Raw genomic sequence first — 16,278 nt, forward strand, 5'->3', positions numbered from 1 at the left:
TAATATAGAGTACCTATTTTTTCCTAGCGTTTCTCATTCGATTTTTTCTAAATCGTCTTCGATCTTCTTGTAGACTGTATCTAAATTCTTATCCTGCCTCTACTATGACACCCTGTGGTATTACTAGATTATTCTTATTAGTCTGTCTGTGTAGCTAACTAAGATTGCACAGTTGGCAAAAGGTGTTAAACGAAACTACCATTCTAGTCAGCAATAGCTCTATGCACTGAGTGCAGTCCTCTGGGATTGTCCATAATGTATTTTCAAGTCTTCTAAATGTTTATGCTTTGACAATTACCAACAATAAAAAGGTGAATGACCACCAAGAAAGAATAAGATACTACTTTACTTTTGGTTTGGACAATCCATACTACTACTGTTGCAGGGACAAATCTGCACAAACAGAACTATGGACACTAAATAGTGCATTGTTTATCAATTATAATAGGCGCAGGTAGACTTTCCACATACCTCAGTGATATCAGACTTTGAAGACCCCCAATCTCCTTACTGACTAGATAGTGTGGCAGAGTCATTTAGCTCCCGAATTCATCGATGATTGATCCCCAATGATGATTATCCAACGCAGGGCAAGAGTACGGAGTCAGAGTCCAGAAGTGTCAGAGGCACGGACTCATGCTTGGAAATTGCATAACCTTTTGCTCAGTCACTCTTGACCAAAAATCACAGAGTCTATTTAAGTTTTAAAGCTTTATTAAAAGTAAAAATATTTATTAAAATCAAGCTTGTCATAAAACATAAACGGTTGATTAAAAATGGGAAAGTGCTTAGTGATTTATTTCACACATTTATTGTGGGCGAGCCGAGCCCTCACCTGGTTTGAACTTTAATTTTTCTTTTTGGTGCTGAATTGTTGGTCACTCCGTCCTAGTGATGATGATTTGTTCTTAGAAGTGAAGCTTCTGTCTGTTATGAGAAAAATGGTGCGTGTTAAAAAGCAAGCATTCATCAGTTGTGCCAAAAAGTGCAGCAAGACAACACCCTTCCCTGGAAAAAGGGACATTTTTACTTTAGAGTAGACAGTCACAAATTATTAGATTGGTTTCTGTATTCACATTTCTTCATTCCTAGACAAAATACTAGTGAGTGGTGTATGTCTATGACATCTAACATTCTTAAATGTACTTTGTAGGTGGAACATCTGGTGCTGGGCTCAGCGCGGAGGTGGAGGAGGACAGTTCTGGTGAGGAGGCGGTGCAAGTGGCGGACAAAACTGCTGTGCGGGTTGCCACGGTAGTGGCGGGCAGTGGTAAGCTTCTATATTCCTTACTTATTGAGATTGCAAACTGCATAGTGTGCTCTCTGCACGGGTGTAGTATATATGTCCTACAGTTAAGTTACTATACTGTTAAGCAGACTTTCAAATTTAGAACAAAGTTTTTTATCAACCAGGTAGTAGCCTCCTCTAAATTTACTGCAACTCAGCAGTGAATTTTTTTTCGAGAATCCAAATATGATCTGAGATGAACTTGATGGATGAGATGAACGAAAAGCGAAAGAAGGGTGTAAGTAAGTGTGGAAGGACGAGCAAGTTAAAAGTAATGATGACTGACAAAGAAGAATGATACGTCTTTGATTGGTGCCCGAGGTGGCTGGGAAGGAATATGATGCATGGCTGGGTGAAGGATGAAGCAAGGATGGGTGGAAGGAGAACAGCCTGGGTGGGTGAAACAGAAACTGTATGTGTGCGCAATATATGCTTTGGTTGAAATTCAAATGCAAGTCAAGCACGGATGTATGGCTTGCGGTTTCCCAAATAAAATGAAAAGGTTGTTTTCCCGTGAGAAAACATAAGGTTTGTCCAGATGAGAGACATGAAGAAGAATGATTGACATATAGTTTGAATGGATGGATGCCTGCATCATGGTACTATCTGACTCTTAGATAGCATATGTGGATCTAGAGAGTAGACGGTCACTGGATGAACTAAGTGTTACTTTGAAGAGCATGTAACACCGCACCCGCACGTCCGTCCCAGTGTAGGAAAGGCAAGGAAAAGAAGTTGTAATTTTGTCCGAATACTACCATGAATAGTAGCAGTAGCTTGTATTGCAAGCACAGCATATATCCGGCTATTACGATGGCCACTCACTACCTCTGTTAATAAGTTTAGTAAAACTCGATCATTCATGTGTGGATGTATCACTCTTCACTTAATAAAAAGCAAAGCACCTAAAGTCATCCCATATGTAAGCAAATACATACCATGTGCAGTGATAGATAATCAGATTATTTATCTTCTTCATTTTCCTTTTCTAGCATTCATTGGCACTGTAGGGTGAAAGTTAAATTAATTAAGCAGTAGCCCTTGTAACAGAGTATTCTCAGTGCCACCCGTAATAGAAAAGTAAGAGCATCACCACCTGCATGTACTGGACTGGTACAGTAACGCAAGTCTGTCTCACTCATCATGGGGGACGTCTGTTTTTATCGGGTGCAAGTTGACTGCGCTGGCATTATGCCGGCTTGCAGAAGTTAACGTACCAATTTTGCTAAACAAGAGAGAAGAAGAAGAATAAGACTGGTGTACTGTCATAGTCGACTCTAATGGAGTGAGTCCATAGTGCTCGTAGAATTGATTCCTTAAACTCCCACTAATGTTAGAGCAAGGATGAAGAAGTGGGAGGTTAGATAGATACTGGCCACAATAGTTATGTACTGCGCTTGCAAGTTGCTAGTTCTACTGTGACACAAGTTTCTGCTGAATCATTTTGTGTTAATCTTAAAGAGCATTGGTTACAGACTATGTCTTTCTTTCTTCATATAGATGCTCCTTCCAAACCAACACGGAAGGAGCTGGCTAAAAGGGCCCGGCAACGGAGGCTGGAGGCCGCTGTCGCCGAATATCGGCGGCTGGTGGCCCAGGAGGAGGAGGACACGCACAGTACGTCGACAACATCCACGGCGACACGTGCGTCCTCCTCCGTGCTCCCTGGGTCAGCCAGTCAGCACAGCAGGTCTCCAGCGGTACGGAGCAGGGGTACCGCAGCCACCCGCCACCGCCGAGCAGCAAAGAAATCAGCTGCCCCCCACAGCAGGTGCAAGGCACGCGTGCACCGCCTTTCACTGAGGGTGTCCTACCTCGAGCAGGAGCTCCTCAACACCAAAACCCTGCTCGAGACCCTCGGCAAGGAGCATGCCAACCTGGCCCGAAAAGTCAACAGCAGCAGCCAGCAGTAGTAGGAGACTATCCCTTGCCCCTTTTTTAAAGACTACTGGGGGGTGGGAATTGGGAGTTGGGTTTTCTACTTTTTTGGACTTAGTTTTCACGGACATTCGTTGGGGTTTGGGAGGGGGGGTGGGTTGGGTCTTGCGGGAGATTATTTATGTTAGGGATATATAAATATACTTTAAACTTTATCTTAGCATACGTGTTTTTTACTGCTTTTAAGGCTGGTGGGTGGGGGTTTAACAGTAAGTTTGTTTTCCTGAAACTTAAGTGGCATCTTGATTCAAGTTGTGTAAGTACTAGTAATTGCCCAAATGTTTTCAAAACTAAGTGCCTGTCACAGAGTAAGTGAATTCAATAGTCCTAGGACCTTCAGTCTATTGTCTCTCCTAATACTCCATTATACTACCTCCCCCCAAACGCTTATCTTACCTGTAATTTGTGTTTGGAAATAGGGCGAGGCACAGGGCTGGCTGCACGGGAAATGGCGATTAAGGTTGGCAATCCTGGGCGGATGAAAGGTCATCCTTTCGGTGGTACTTGTGGTGTTACACAGTGGCAGTTGCAGCATCTGAAAAAAAAGAAAATGAAACCTTGTTTGTCCTTACCGTAGCATTAGAACGGTACGATAGAGAATATAGCAGGTGACAGTACACTAGAACAGTGCCACAATGTAGCCGAACAAATGGTAAAGTATTGAAAGTACTTGCGTTGAATTTCTTTGACATTGGCTACTACTACAAGAAATAGTACTGAAGGTGAAGGACACAGCAGCGTAATATTAATTTGCCACTTCTAGGAGGAGGATGTTCTTGATGACCAATCAAGTTGATGGCGCACATGAAAATCTACTTTCATTTGCCAATAGTGACTCAGTGTCAAGCTGAGTAACAATATATCCTCGGATTCCTTCACCAGCCTGTTGCTATGACCTTATCCTCCCCAGCAAGTGTGTGGAATTATTGCTGTCATTTAGTCACACATCAATCAAAACCACACAGCCCGGGGGAAGAGGGTTAGGGTTTGGAAAATGGATGGGAATGGGGGTTTTTGGGAAAGTTTTGTTGAGAGAAGAAAAAAAAGCAAAGCATGGACAAACAATAATTGAAGATAAACAAATCTTTGGGTACAAAGCTATCCATAAATTTTGTAAGTGACATAAAGGAAATGCATGCACTACTGCATGCATGGTTACTGAAAAGTAAGTAGTACTTTCGACAATAGTGAATGAAAGAATGCGACAGTACAGGGCTGCAATAATAATTATGCGTTTTCACTTGCCTATCTCTGCACTCTGAGAAACACTTCTTACATTAAATTAGGTTTAAAAAATAGCAGAAGTAAAACCTATAGAATGGCTGTAGGGATGAATTAAGAAGCAGAGATCAAAGAAATGCAGAGTCACACTCATAGAAGTTCACAGCAATAACATTACTTAAAAGATAATTAGAAAAGAACGGATACTGTATCTGTATGTTTTTGTAGTTGTCCTGTTGAATTTGGTAAGTTGCATGCATCCAACCATTCCTCTTATTAGCGGGACTCCTCCATTCCATCTGACGCTCCGTCCATCAATGTTGGTGACCAGAAGACACCCTGTCCACTGCCTGCCTGGCGGATGCTGAATTGCGGCTCACTAATGTGAAGCCTGACTTCATCCTTTTTTTCCCATTGCACAGGCTGAAACCCGGCCTGTAATTATTGATGGAAAAACAGGAAGTGATATTAGAACACCACTGACAAATAAATATAAGGTATGTACGCTGTGTAGTGCAAAAAGTCACACTTTGAGTTTCCTAATAGACAGTACAATATTTTTGAAAGTGCCTACTCTGTCTGAGTCTCCTTTTGAAGGATAAATAAGTATGGGCGAATTAATTTAGCGGATCCTTCCCCTCAAGCTAGGTGTACTGTTAACTGTGTTTTAGAACAAAATTAGACCTTCCCAGCAGTGCTCCCAGACCCTTACTAAACCCAGTCGCAAATATGTAGAAGACCCCCAATCAGATCTCCAAAAACGAGGCCTAGTAGAAAATGGTGACAAAACGTACGCCAGTAGGCCCAAATCCCCCCTTACCCACCATGGATTGTATTCAAACCACTTGCAAGCAAGTAAAAGTATCCATACCCAGCATTGCTCCAAGACTCGCAAACACCCCCAAAAACACCAGGAACCCCCACAAACAGCCCCCCGAAAACGGTAGAGTGAGCGAAATCTCAGAAAATGCAAAAACTTTTTCCCCAGGGATTGTCTCCAAAACACTTTCTTTCGGGTATTAGACCTTTCCAGCAATGGCCCCAGAACTGTCAACCTGGGCGAAAACAAGTTTAACCCCCCCAACAAGCCAAAAGGAAAAACCCGGGAAAAGCCACACTTAAAAAACTTTGGGCCTACCTGGAATTCAGTCCAAATGCGCTCTGCAGCTAGGCCCTAACTCCCCTTTTCCACCATGGATTTCCTGAAAAACAAATGCAATCAACATTAGACTGTGCCGGCAGTGCTCCCAGACCCCAAAACCCACCCACAAACACCCGGAACGCACCCAAATAGCACCCCAAAGACAGGCAAGTGATCAAAAGCGCAAAATCTTTTTCTGCTCCGATTTTCTCCAAACCACTTTTATCCGGTATTAGACCTTCCCAGCAATGGCCCCAGACCCGTCAACCCAGGCGGAAAGAAGTAGAAGACCCCCAAACAACCAAAAGCAAAACTACAAAAATGGGGACTGAAATTTTCAGGCAAATTTCCAAAATCACTCCACGCGCGCTCTGCAGCTAAGCCCTAACTTCCCTTTGCCACCATGGATTTGCTTCAAACCTCTTGCAATCAAAACTATCCATACCCAGCAGTGCTCCCAGACCCCAAAACCCACCCACAAAAACCCGGGACCCCCCCAAACAGCACCTCAAAGACAAGCAAGTCAGCAAAAACGCAAACAAAATGTCACCTCCGATTTTGTCCAAACCACTTGTATCCGCTATTAGACATTCCCAGCAATGGCCCCAGACCCCTGCAGCCACCTGCAAAAAAGCAGAACACCCTCAAGCAGGCAAAAAGCAAAAATGGGCCTACTACCTTCATTTCTGTCCAAATGCGCTCTGAAGCTAGGCCCTAACTCCCCTTTTCCACCATGGATTTCCTGAAAAACAAATGCAATCAACATTAGACTGTGCCAGCAGTGCTCCCAGACCCCAAAACCCACCCACAAACACCCGGAACCCCCCCAAACAGCACCTCAAAGACAAGCAAGTCAGCAGAAACGCAAGAAAAATTCCCCTCCGATTTTGTCCAAACCACTTTTATCCGGTATTAGACATTCCCAGCAATGGCCCCAGACCCCTGCAGCCACCCGCAAAAAAGCAGAACACCCCCAAACAGGCAAAAAGCAAAAATGGGCCTACTACCTTCAATTCTGACCAAATGCGCTCTGAAGCTAGGCCCTAACTCCCCTTTTCCACCATGGATTTCCTGAAAAACAAATGCAATCAACATTAGACTGTGCCAGCAGTGCTCCCAGACCCCAAAACCCACCCACAAACACCCGGAACCCCCCCCAAACAGCACCTCAAAGACAAGCAAGTCAGCAGAAACGCAAAAAAAAGTCACCTCCGATTTTGTCCAAACCACTTTTATCCGGTATTAGACATTCCCAGCAATGGCCCCAGACCCCTGCAGCCACCCGCAAAAAAGCAGAACACCCCCAAACAGGCAAAAAGCAAAAATGGGCCTACTACCTTCAATTCTGACCAAATGCGCTCCGCAGCTAGGCCCTAACTCCCCTTTTCCACCATGGATTTCCTTAAAAACAAATGAAACATCCACGGCGACACGTGCGTCCTCCTCCGTGCTCCCTGGGTCAGCCAGTCAGCACAGGAGGTCTCCAGCGGTACGGAGCAGGGGTACCGCAGCCACCCGCCACCGCCGAGCAGCAAAGAAATCAGCTGCCCCCCACAGCAGGTGCAAGGCACGCGTGCACCGCCTTTCACTGAGGGTGTCCTACCTCGAGCAGGAGCTCCTCAACACCAAAACCCTGCTCGAGACCCTCGGCAAGGAGCATGCCAACCTGGCCCGAAAAGTCAACAGCAGCAGCCAGCAGTAGTAGGAGACTGTCCCTTGCCCCTTTTTTAAAGACTACTGGGGGGTGGGAATTGGGAGTTGGGTTTTCTACTTTTTTGGACTTAGTTTTCACGGACATTCGTTGGGGTTTGGGAGGGGGGGTGGGTTGGGTCTTGCGGGAGATTATTTATGTTAGGGATATATAAATATACTTTAAACTTTATCTTAGCATACGTGTTTTTTACTGCTTTTAAGGCTGGTGGGTGGGGGTTTAACAGTAAGTTTGTTTTCCTGAAACTTAAGTGGCATCTTGATTCAAGTTGTGTAAGTACTAGTAATTGCCCAAATGTTTTCAAAACTAAGTGCCTGTCACAGAGTAAGTGAATTCAATAGTCCTAGGACCTTCAGTCTATTGTCTCTCCTAATACTCCATTATACTACCTCCCCCCAAACGCTTATCTTACCTGTAATTTGTGTTTGGAAATAGGGCGAGGCACAGGGCTGGCTGCACAGGAAATGGCGATTAAGGTTGGCAATCCTGGGCGGATGAAAGGTCATCATTGCGGTGGTACTTGTGGTGTTACACAGTGGCAGTTGCAGCATCTGAAAAAAAAGAAAATGAAACCTTGTTTGTCCTTACCGTAGCATTAGAACGGTACGATAGAGAATATAGCAGGTGACAGTACACTAGAACAGTGCCACAATGTAGCCGAACAAATGGTAAAGTATTGAAAGTACTTGCGTTGAATTTCTTTGACATTGGCTACTACTACAAGAAATAGTACTGAAGGTGAAGGACACAGCAGCGTAATATTAATTTGCCACTTCTAGGAGGAGGATGTTCTTGATGACCAATCAAGTTGATGGCGCACATGAAAATCTACTTTCATTTGCCAATAGTGACTCAGTGTCAAGCTGAGTAACAATATATCCTCGGATTCCTTCACCAGCCTGTTGCTATGACCTTATCCTCCCCAGCAAGTGTGTGGAATTATTGCTGTCATTTAGTCACACATCAATCAAAACCACACAGCCCGGGGGAAGAGGGTTAGGGTTTGGAAAATGGATGGGAATGGGGGTTTTTGGGAAAGTTTTGTTGAGAGAAGAAAAAAAAGCAAAGCATGGACAAACAATAATTGAAGATAAACAAATCTTTGGGTACAAAGCTATCCATAAATTTTGTAAGTGACATAAAGGAAATGCATGCACTACTGCATGCATGGTTACTGAAAAGTAAGTAGTACTTTCGACAATAGTGAATGAAAGAATGCGACAGTACAGGGCTGCAATAATAATTATGCGTTTTCACTTGCCTATCTCTGCACTCTGAGAAACACTTCTTACATTAAATTAGGTTTAAAAAATAGCAGAAGTAAAACCTATAGAATGGCTGTAGGGATGAATTAAGAAGCAGAGATCAAAGAAATGCAGAGTCACACTCATAGAAGTTCACAGCAATAACATTACTTAAAAGATAATTAGAAAAGAACGGATACTGTATCTGTATGTTTTTGTAGTTGTCCTGTTGAATTTGGTAAGTTGCATGCATCCAACCATTCCTCTTATTAGCGGGACTCCTCCATTCCATCTGACGCTCCGTCCATCAATGTTGGTGACCAGAAGACACCCTGTCCACTGCCTGCCTGGCGGATGCTGAATTGCGGCTCACTAATGTGAAGCCTGACTTCATCCTTTTTTTCCCATTGCACAGGCTGAAACCCGGCCTGTAATTATTGATGGAAAAACAGGAAGTGATATTAGAACACCACTGACAAATAAATATAAGGTATGTACGCTGTGTAGTGCAAAAAGTCACACTTTGAGTTTCCTAATAGACAGTACAATATTTTTGAAAGTGCCTACTCTGTCTGAGTCTCCTTTTGAAGGATAAATAAGTATGGGCGAATTAATTTAGCGGATCCTTCCCCTCAAGCTAGGTGTACTGTTAACTGTGTTTTAGAACAAAATTAGACCTTCCCAGCAGTGCTCCCAGACCCTTACTAAACCCAGTCGCAAAAATGTAGAAGACCCCCAATCAGATCTCCAAAAACGAGGCCTAGTAGAAAATGGTGACAAAACGTACGCCAGTAGGCCCAAATCCCCCCTTACCCACCATGGATTGTATTCAAACCACTTGCAAGCAAGTAAAAGTATCCATACCCAGCATTGCTCCAAGACTCGCAAACACCCCCAAAAACACCAGGAACCCCCACAAACAGCCCCCCGAAAACGGTAGAGTGAGCGAAATCTCAGAAAATGCAAAAACTTTTTCCCCAGGGATTGTCTCCAAAACACTTTCTTTCGGGTATTAGACCTTTCCAGCAATGGCCCCAGAACTGTCAACCTGGGCGAAAACAAGTTTAACCCACCCAACAAGCCAAAAGGAAAAACCCGGGAAAAGCCACACTTAAAAAACTTTGGGCCTACCTGGAATTCAGTCCAAATGCGCTCTGCAGCTAGGCCCTAACTCCCCTTTTCCACCATGGATTTCCTGAAAAACAAATGCAATCAACATTAGACTGTGCCAGCAGTGCTCCCAGACCCCAAAACCCACCCACAAACACCCGGAACGCCCCCAAATAGCACCCCAAAGACAGGCAAGTGATCAAAAGCGCAAAATCTTTTTCTGCTCCGATTTTCTCCAAACCACTTTTATCCGGTATTAGACCTTCCCAGCAATGGCCCCAGACCCGTCAACCCAGGCGGAAAGAAGTAGAAGACCCCCAAACAACCAAAAGCAAAACTACAAAAATGGGGACTGAAATTTTCAGGCAAATTTCCAAAATCACTCCACACGCGCTCTGCAGCTAAGCCCTAACTTCCCTTTGCCACCATGGATTTGCTTCAAACCTCTTGTAATCAAAACTATCCATACCCAGCAGTGCTCCCAGACCCCAAAACCCACCCACAAAAACCCGGGACCCCCCCAAACAGCACCTCAAAGACAAGCAAGTCAGCAAAAACGCAAACAAAATGTCACCTCCGATTTTGTCCAAACCACTTGTATCCGCTATTAGACATTCCCAGCAATGGCCCCAGACCCCTGCAGCCACCTGCAAAAAAGCAGAACACCCTCAAGCAGGCAAAAAGCAAAAATGGGCCTACTACCTTCATTTCTGTCCAAATGCGCTCTGAAGCTAGGCCCTAACTCCCCTTTTCCACCATGGATTTCCTGAAAAACAAATGCAATCAACATTAGACTGTGCCAGCAGTGCTCCCAGACCCCAAAACCCACCCACAAACACCCGGAACCCCCCCAAACAGCACCTCAAAGACAAGCAAGTCAGCAGAAACGCAAGAAAAATTCCCCTCCGATTTTGTCCAAACCACTTTTATCCGGTATTAGACATTCCCAGCAATGGCCCCAGACCCCTGCAGCCACCCGCAAAAAAGCAGAACACCCCCAAACAGGCAAAAAGCAAAAATGGGCCTACTACCTTCAATTCTGACCAAATGCGCTCTGAAGCTAGGCCCTAACTCCCCTTTTCCACCATGGATTTCCTGAAAAACAAATGCAATCAACATTAGACTGTGCCAGCAGTGCTCCCAGACCCCAAAACCCACCCACAAACACCCGGAACCCCCCCAAACAGCACCTCAAAGACAAGCAAGTCAGCAGAAACGCAAAAAAAAGTAACCTCCGATTTTGTCCAAACCACTTTTATCCGGTATTAGACATTCCCAGCAATGGCCCCAGACCCCTGCAGCCACCCGCAAAAAAGCAGAACACCCCCAAACAGGCAAAAAGCAAAAATGGGCCTACTACCTTCAATTCTGACCAAATGCGCTCCGCAGCTAGGCCCTAACTCCCCTTTTCCACCATGGATTTCCTTAAAAACAAATGAAACATCCACGGCGACACGTGCGTCCTCCTCCGTGCTCCCTGGGTCAGCCAGTCAGCACAGCAGGTCTCCAGCGGTACGGAGCAGGGGTACCGCAGCCACCCGCCACCACCGAGCAGCAAAGAAATCAGCTGCCCCCCACAGCAGGTGCAAGGCACGCGTGCACCGCCTTTCACTGAGGGTGTCCTACCTCGAGCAGGAGCTCCTCAACACCAAAACCCTGCTCGAGACCCTCGGCAAGGAGCATGCCAACCTGGCCCGAAAAGTCAACAGCAGCAGCCAGCAGTAGTAGGAGACTGTCCCTTGCCCCTTTTTTAAAGACTACTGGGGGGTGGGAATTGGGAGTTGGGTTTTCTACTTTTTTGGACTTAGTTTTCACGGACATTAGTTGGGGTTTGGGAGGGGGGGTGGGTTGGGTCTTGCGGGAGATTATTTATGTTAGGGATATATAAATATACTTTAAACTTTATCTTAGCATACGTGTTTTTTACTGCTTTTAAGGCTGGTGGGTGGGGGTTTAACAGTAAGTTTGTTTTCCTGAAACTTAAGTGGCATCTTGATTCAAGTTGTGTAAGTACTAGTAATTGCCCAAATGTTTTCAAAACTAAGTGCCTGTCACAGAGTAAGTGAATTCAATAGTCCTAGGACCTTCAGTCTATTGTCTCTCCTAATACTCCATTATACTACCTCCCCCCAAACGCTTATCTTACCTGTAATTTGTGTTTGGAAATAGGGCGAGGCACAGGGCTGGCTGCACGGGAAATGGCGATTAAGGTTGGCAATCCTGGGCGGATGAAAGGTCATCCTTTCGGTGGTACTTGTGGTGTTACACAGTGGCAGTTGCAGCATCTGAAAAAAAAGAAAATGAAACCTTGTTTGTCCTTACCGTAGCATTAGAACGGTACGATAGAGAATATAGCAGGTGACAGTACACTAGAACAGTGCCACAATGTAGCCGAACAAATGGTAAAGTATTGAAAGTACTTGCGTTGAATTTCTTTGACATTGGCTACTACTACAAGAAATAGTACTGAAGGTGAAGGACACAGCAGCGTAATATTAATTTGCCACTTCTAGGAGGAGGATGTTCTTGATGACCAATCAAGTTGATGGCGCACATGAAAATCTACTTTCATTTGCCAATAGTGACTCAGTGTCAAGCTGAGTAACAATATATCCTCGGATTCCTTCACCAGCCTGTTGCTATGACCTTATCCTCCCCAGCAAGTGTGTGGAATTATTGCTGTCATTTAGTCACACATCAATCAAAACCACACAGCCCGGGGGAAGAGGGTTAGGGTTTGGAAAATGGATGGGAATGGGGGTTTTTGGGAAAGTTTTGTTGAGAGAAGAAAAAAAAGCAAAGCATGGACAAACAATAATTGAAGATAAACAAATCTTTGGGTACAAAGCTATCCATAAATTTTGTAAGTGACATAAAGGAAATGCATGCACTACTGCATGCATGGTTACTGAAAAGTAAGTAGTACTTTCGACAATAGTGAATGAAAGAATGCGACAGTACAGGGCTGCAATAATAATTATGCGTTTTCACTTGCCTATCTCTGCACTCTGAGAAACACTTCTTACATTAAATTAGGTTTAAAAAATAGCAGAAGTAAAACCTATAGAATGGCTGTAGGGATGAATTAAGAAGCAGAGATCAAAGAAATGCAGAGTCACACTCATAGAAGTTCACAGCAATAACATTACTTAAAAGATAATTAGAAAAGAACGGATACTGTATCTGTATGTTTTTGTAGTTGTCCTGTTGAATTTGGTAAGTTGCATGCATCCAACCATTCCTCTTATTAGCGGGACTCCTCCATTCCATCTGACGCTCCGTCCATCAATGTTGGTGACCAGAAGACACCCTGTCCACTGCCTGCCTGGCGGATGCTGAATTGCGGCTCACTAATGTGAAGCCTGACTTCATCCTTTTTTTCCCATTGCACAGGCTGAAACCCGGCCTGTAATTATTGATGGAAAAACAGGAAGAGATATTAGAACACCACTGACAAATAAATATAAGGTATGTACGCTGTGTAGTGCAAAAAGTCACACTTTGAGTTTCCTAATAGACAGTACAATATTTTTGAAAGCGCCTACTCTGTCTGAGTCTCCTTTTGAAGGATAAATAAGTATGGGCGAATTAATTTAGCGGATCCTTCCCCTCAAGATAGGTGTACTGTTAACTGTGTTTTAGAACAAAATTAGACCTTCCCAGCAGTGCTCCCAGACCCTTACTAAACCCAGTCGCAAAAATGTAGAAGACCCCCAATCAGATCTCCAAAAACGAGGCCTAGTAGAAAATGGTGACAAAACGTACGCCAGTAGGCCCAAATCCCCCCTTACCCACCATGGATTGTATTCAAACCACTTGCAAGCAAGTAAAAGTATCCATACCCAGCATTGCTCCAAGACTCGCAAACACCCCCAAAAACACCAGGAACCCCCACAAACAGCCCCCCGAAAACGGTAGAGTGAGCGAAATCTCATAAAATGCAAAAACTTTTTCCCCAGGGATTGTCTCCAAAACACTTTCTTTCGGGTATTAGACCTTTCCAGCAATGGCCCCAGAACTGTCAACCTGGGCGAAAACAAGTTTAACCCCCCCAACAAGCCAAAAGGAAAAACCCGGGAAAAGCCACACTTAAAAAACTTTGGGCCTACCTGGAATTCAGTCCAAATGCGCTCTGCAGCTAGGCCCTAACTCCCCTTTTCCACCATGGATTTCCTGAAAAACAAATGCAATCAACATTAGACTGTGACAGCAGTGCTCCCAGACCCCAAAACCCACCCTCAAACACCCGGAACGCCCCCAAATAGCACCCCAAAGACAGGCAAGTGATCAAAAGCGCAAAATCTTTTTCTGCTCCGATTTTCTCCAAACCACTTTTATCCGGTATTAGACCTTCCCAGCAATGGCCCCAGACCCGTCAACCCAGGCGGAAAGAAGTAGAAGACCCCCAAACAACCAAAAGCAAAACTACAAAAATGGGGACTGAAATTTTCAGGCAAATTTCCAAAATCACTCCACGCGCGCTCTGCAGCTAGGCCCTAACTTCCCTTTGCCACCATGGATTTGCTTCAAACCTCTTGCAATCAAAACTATCCATACCCAGCAGTGCTCCCAGACCCCAAAACCCACCCACAAACACCCGGGACCCCCCCAAACAGCACCTCAAAGACAAGCAAGTCAGCAAAAACGCAAACAAAATGTCACCTCCGATTTTGTCCAAACCACTTGTATCCGCTATTAGACATTCCCAGCAATGGCCCCAGACCCCTGCAGCCACCTGCAAAAAAGCAGAACACCCTCAAGCAGGCAAAAAGCAAAAATGGGCCTACTACCTTCATTTCTGTCCAAATGCGCTCTGAAGCTAGGCCCTAACTCCCCTTTTCCACCATGGATTTCCTGAAAAACAAATGCAATCAACATTAGACTGTGCCAGCAGTGCTCCCAGACCCCAAAACCCACCCACAAACACCCAGAACCCCCCCAAACAGCACCTCAAAGACAAGCAAGTCAGCAGAAACGCAAAAAAAAATTCACCTCCGATTTTGTCCAAACCACTTTTATCCGGTATTAGACATTCCCAGCAATGGCCCCAGACCCCTGCAGCCACCCGCAAAAAAGCAGAACACCCCCAAACAGGCAAAAAGCAAAAATGGGCCTACTACCTTCAATTCTGACCAAATGCGCTCTGAAGCTAGGCCCTAACTCCCCTTTTCCACCATGGATTTCCTGAAAAACAAATGCAATCAACATTAGACTGTGCCAGCAGTGCTCCCAGACCCCAAAACCCACCCACAAACACCCGGAACCCCCCCCAAACAGCACCTCAAAGACAAGCAAGTCAGCAGAAACGCAAAAAAAAGTCACCTCCGATTTTGTCCAAACCACTTTTATCCGGTATTAGACATTCCCAGCAATGGCCCCAGACCCCTGCAGCCACCCGCAAAAAAGCAGAACACCCCCAAACAGGCAAAAAGCAAAAATGGGCCTACTACCTTCAATTCTGACCAAATGCGCTCCGCAGCTAGGCCCTAACTCCCCTTTTCCACCATGGATTTCCTTAAAAACAAATTAAATCAACATTAGACTGTGCCAGCAGTGCTCCCAGACCCCAAAACCCACCCACAAATACCCGGAACCCCCCCAAACAGCACCTCAAAGACAAGCAAGTCAGCAAAAACGCAAAAAACATTTCACCTCCGATTTTGTCCAAACCACTTTTATCCGGTATTAGACATTCCCAGCAATGGCCCCAGAAGCCACCCTCAAAAAAGCAGAACACCCCCAAACAGGCAAAAAGCAAAAATGGGCCTACTACCTTCAATTCTGTCCAAATGCGCTCTGCAGCTAGGCCCTAACTCACCTTTTCCACCATGGATTTCCTGAAAAACAAATGCAATCAATATTAGACTGTGCCAGCAGTGCTCCCAGACACCAAAACCCACCCACAAACACCCGGAACCCCTCCAAACAGCACCCCAAAGACAGGCAAGTGATCAAAAGCGCAAAATCTTTTTCTGCTCCGATTTTCTCCAAACCACTTTTATCCGGTATTAGACCTTCCCAGCAATGGCCCCAGACCTGTCAACTCACCCGCAAAGAAGTAGAACACCCCCACAATTGCAGAGTCTTTCTTCATTGGGCGTAATCCAGCCATCTGCTTTGAGGGAAATAGGAGTCTGGAGGAGGAGGAGGATAGAGGAGCATATTATTGTGAACTTGTGAACCTGAGGAATGCAGACTGCGGCACCTTCAAATCAATAAGCAAATAAGTGAAGACATTTCTGCTGATGCGCTTGTTTTTGTGATTAAAGTTTTTTTATATAGATTTTGCAAAACAAAGAAAGACAGACACACAGGAATAAAAGTGAATAAGGCCGAAAAAGAAAGTTAGTGATTCATTGACTCATTTTCAGGGCTCGGTGTCAGGGAAGAAGAGCTCGTCCTCAAACTCTGCTTATTCAGACGGGAGTAGGTCAGTTAACAGGGAAGAACTTCCCTCATCTAAGTTGGTGTCCTCCTCGTCTTCTTCCTGCGTGCATTCCCGTAATTTGTAATCTGGTGGTATGAAGTGCTGATTCATCTTGATCATTGTTAACCTCTCCACATTTTTGGGCGAGAGGCGGGTCCTTTTGGAAGTTACAATGCCACCAGCAGCACTGAAAACACG

The sequence above is a fragment of the Lissotriton helveticus genome, chromosome 2_1 (genome assembly GCF_964261635.1).
Source record: "Lissotriton helveticus chromosome 2_1, aLisHel1.1, whole genome shotgun sequence".
Lineage (NCBI taxonomy): Eukaryota > Metazoa > Chordata > Amphibia > Caudata > Salamandridae > Lissotriton > Lissotriton helveticus.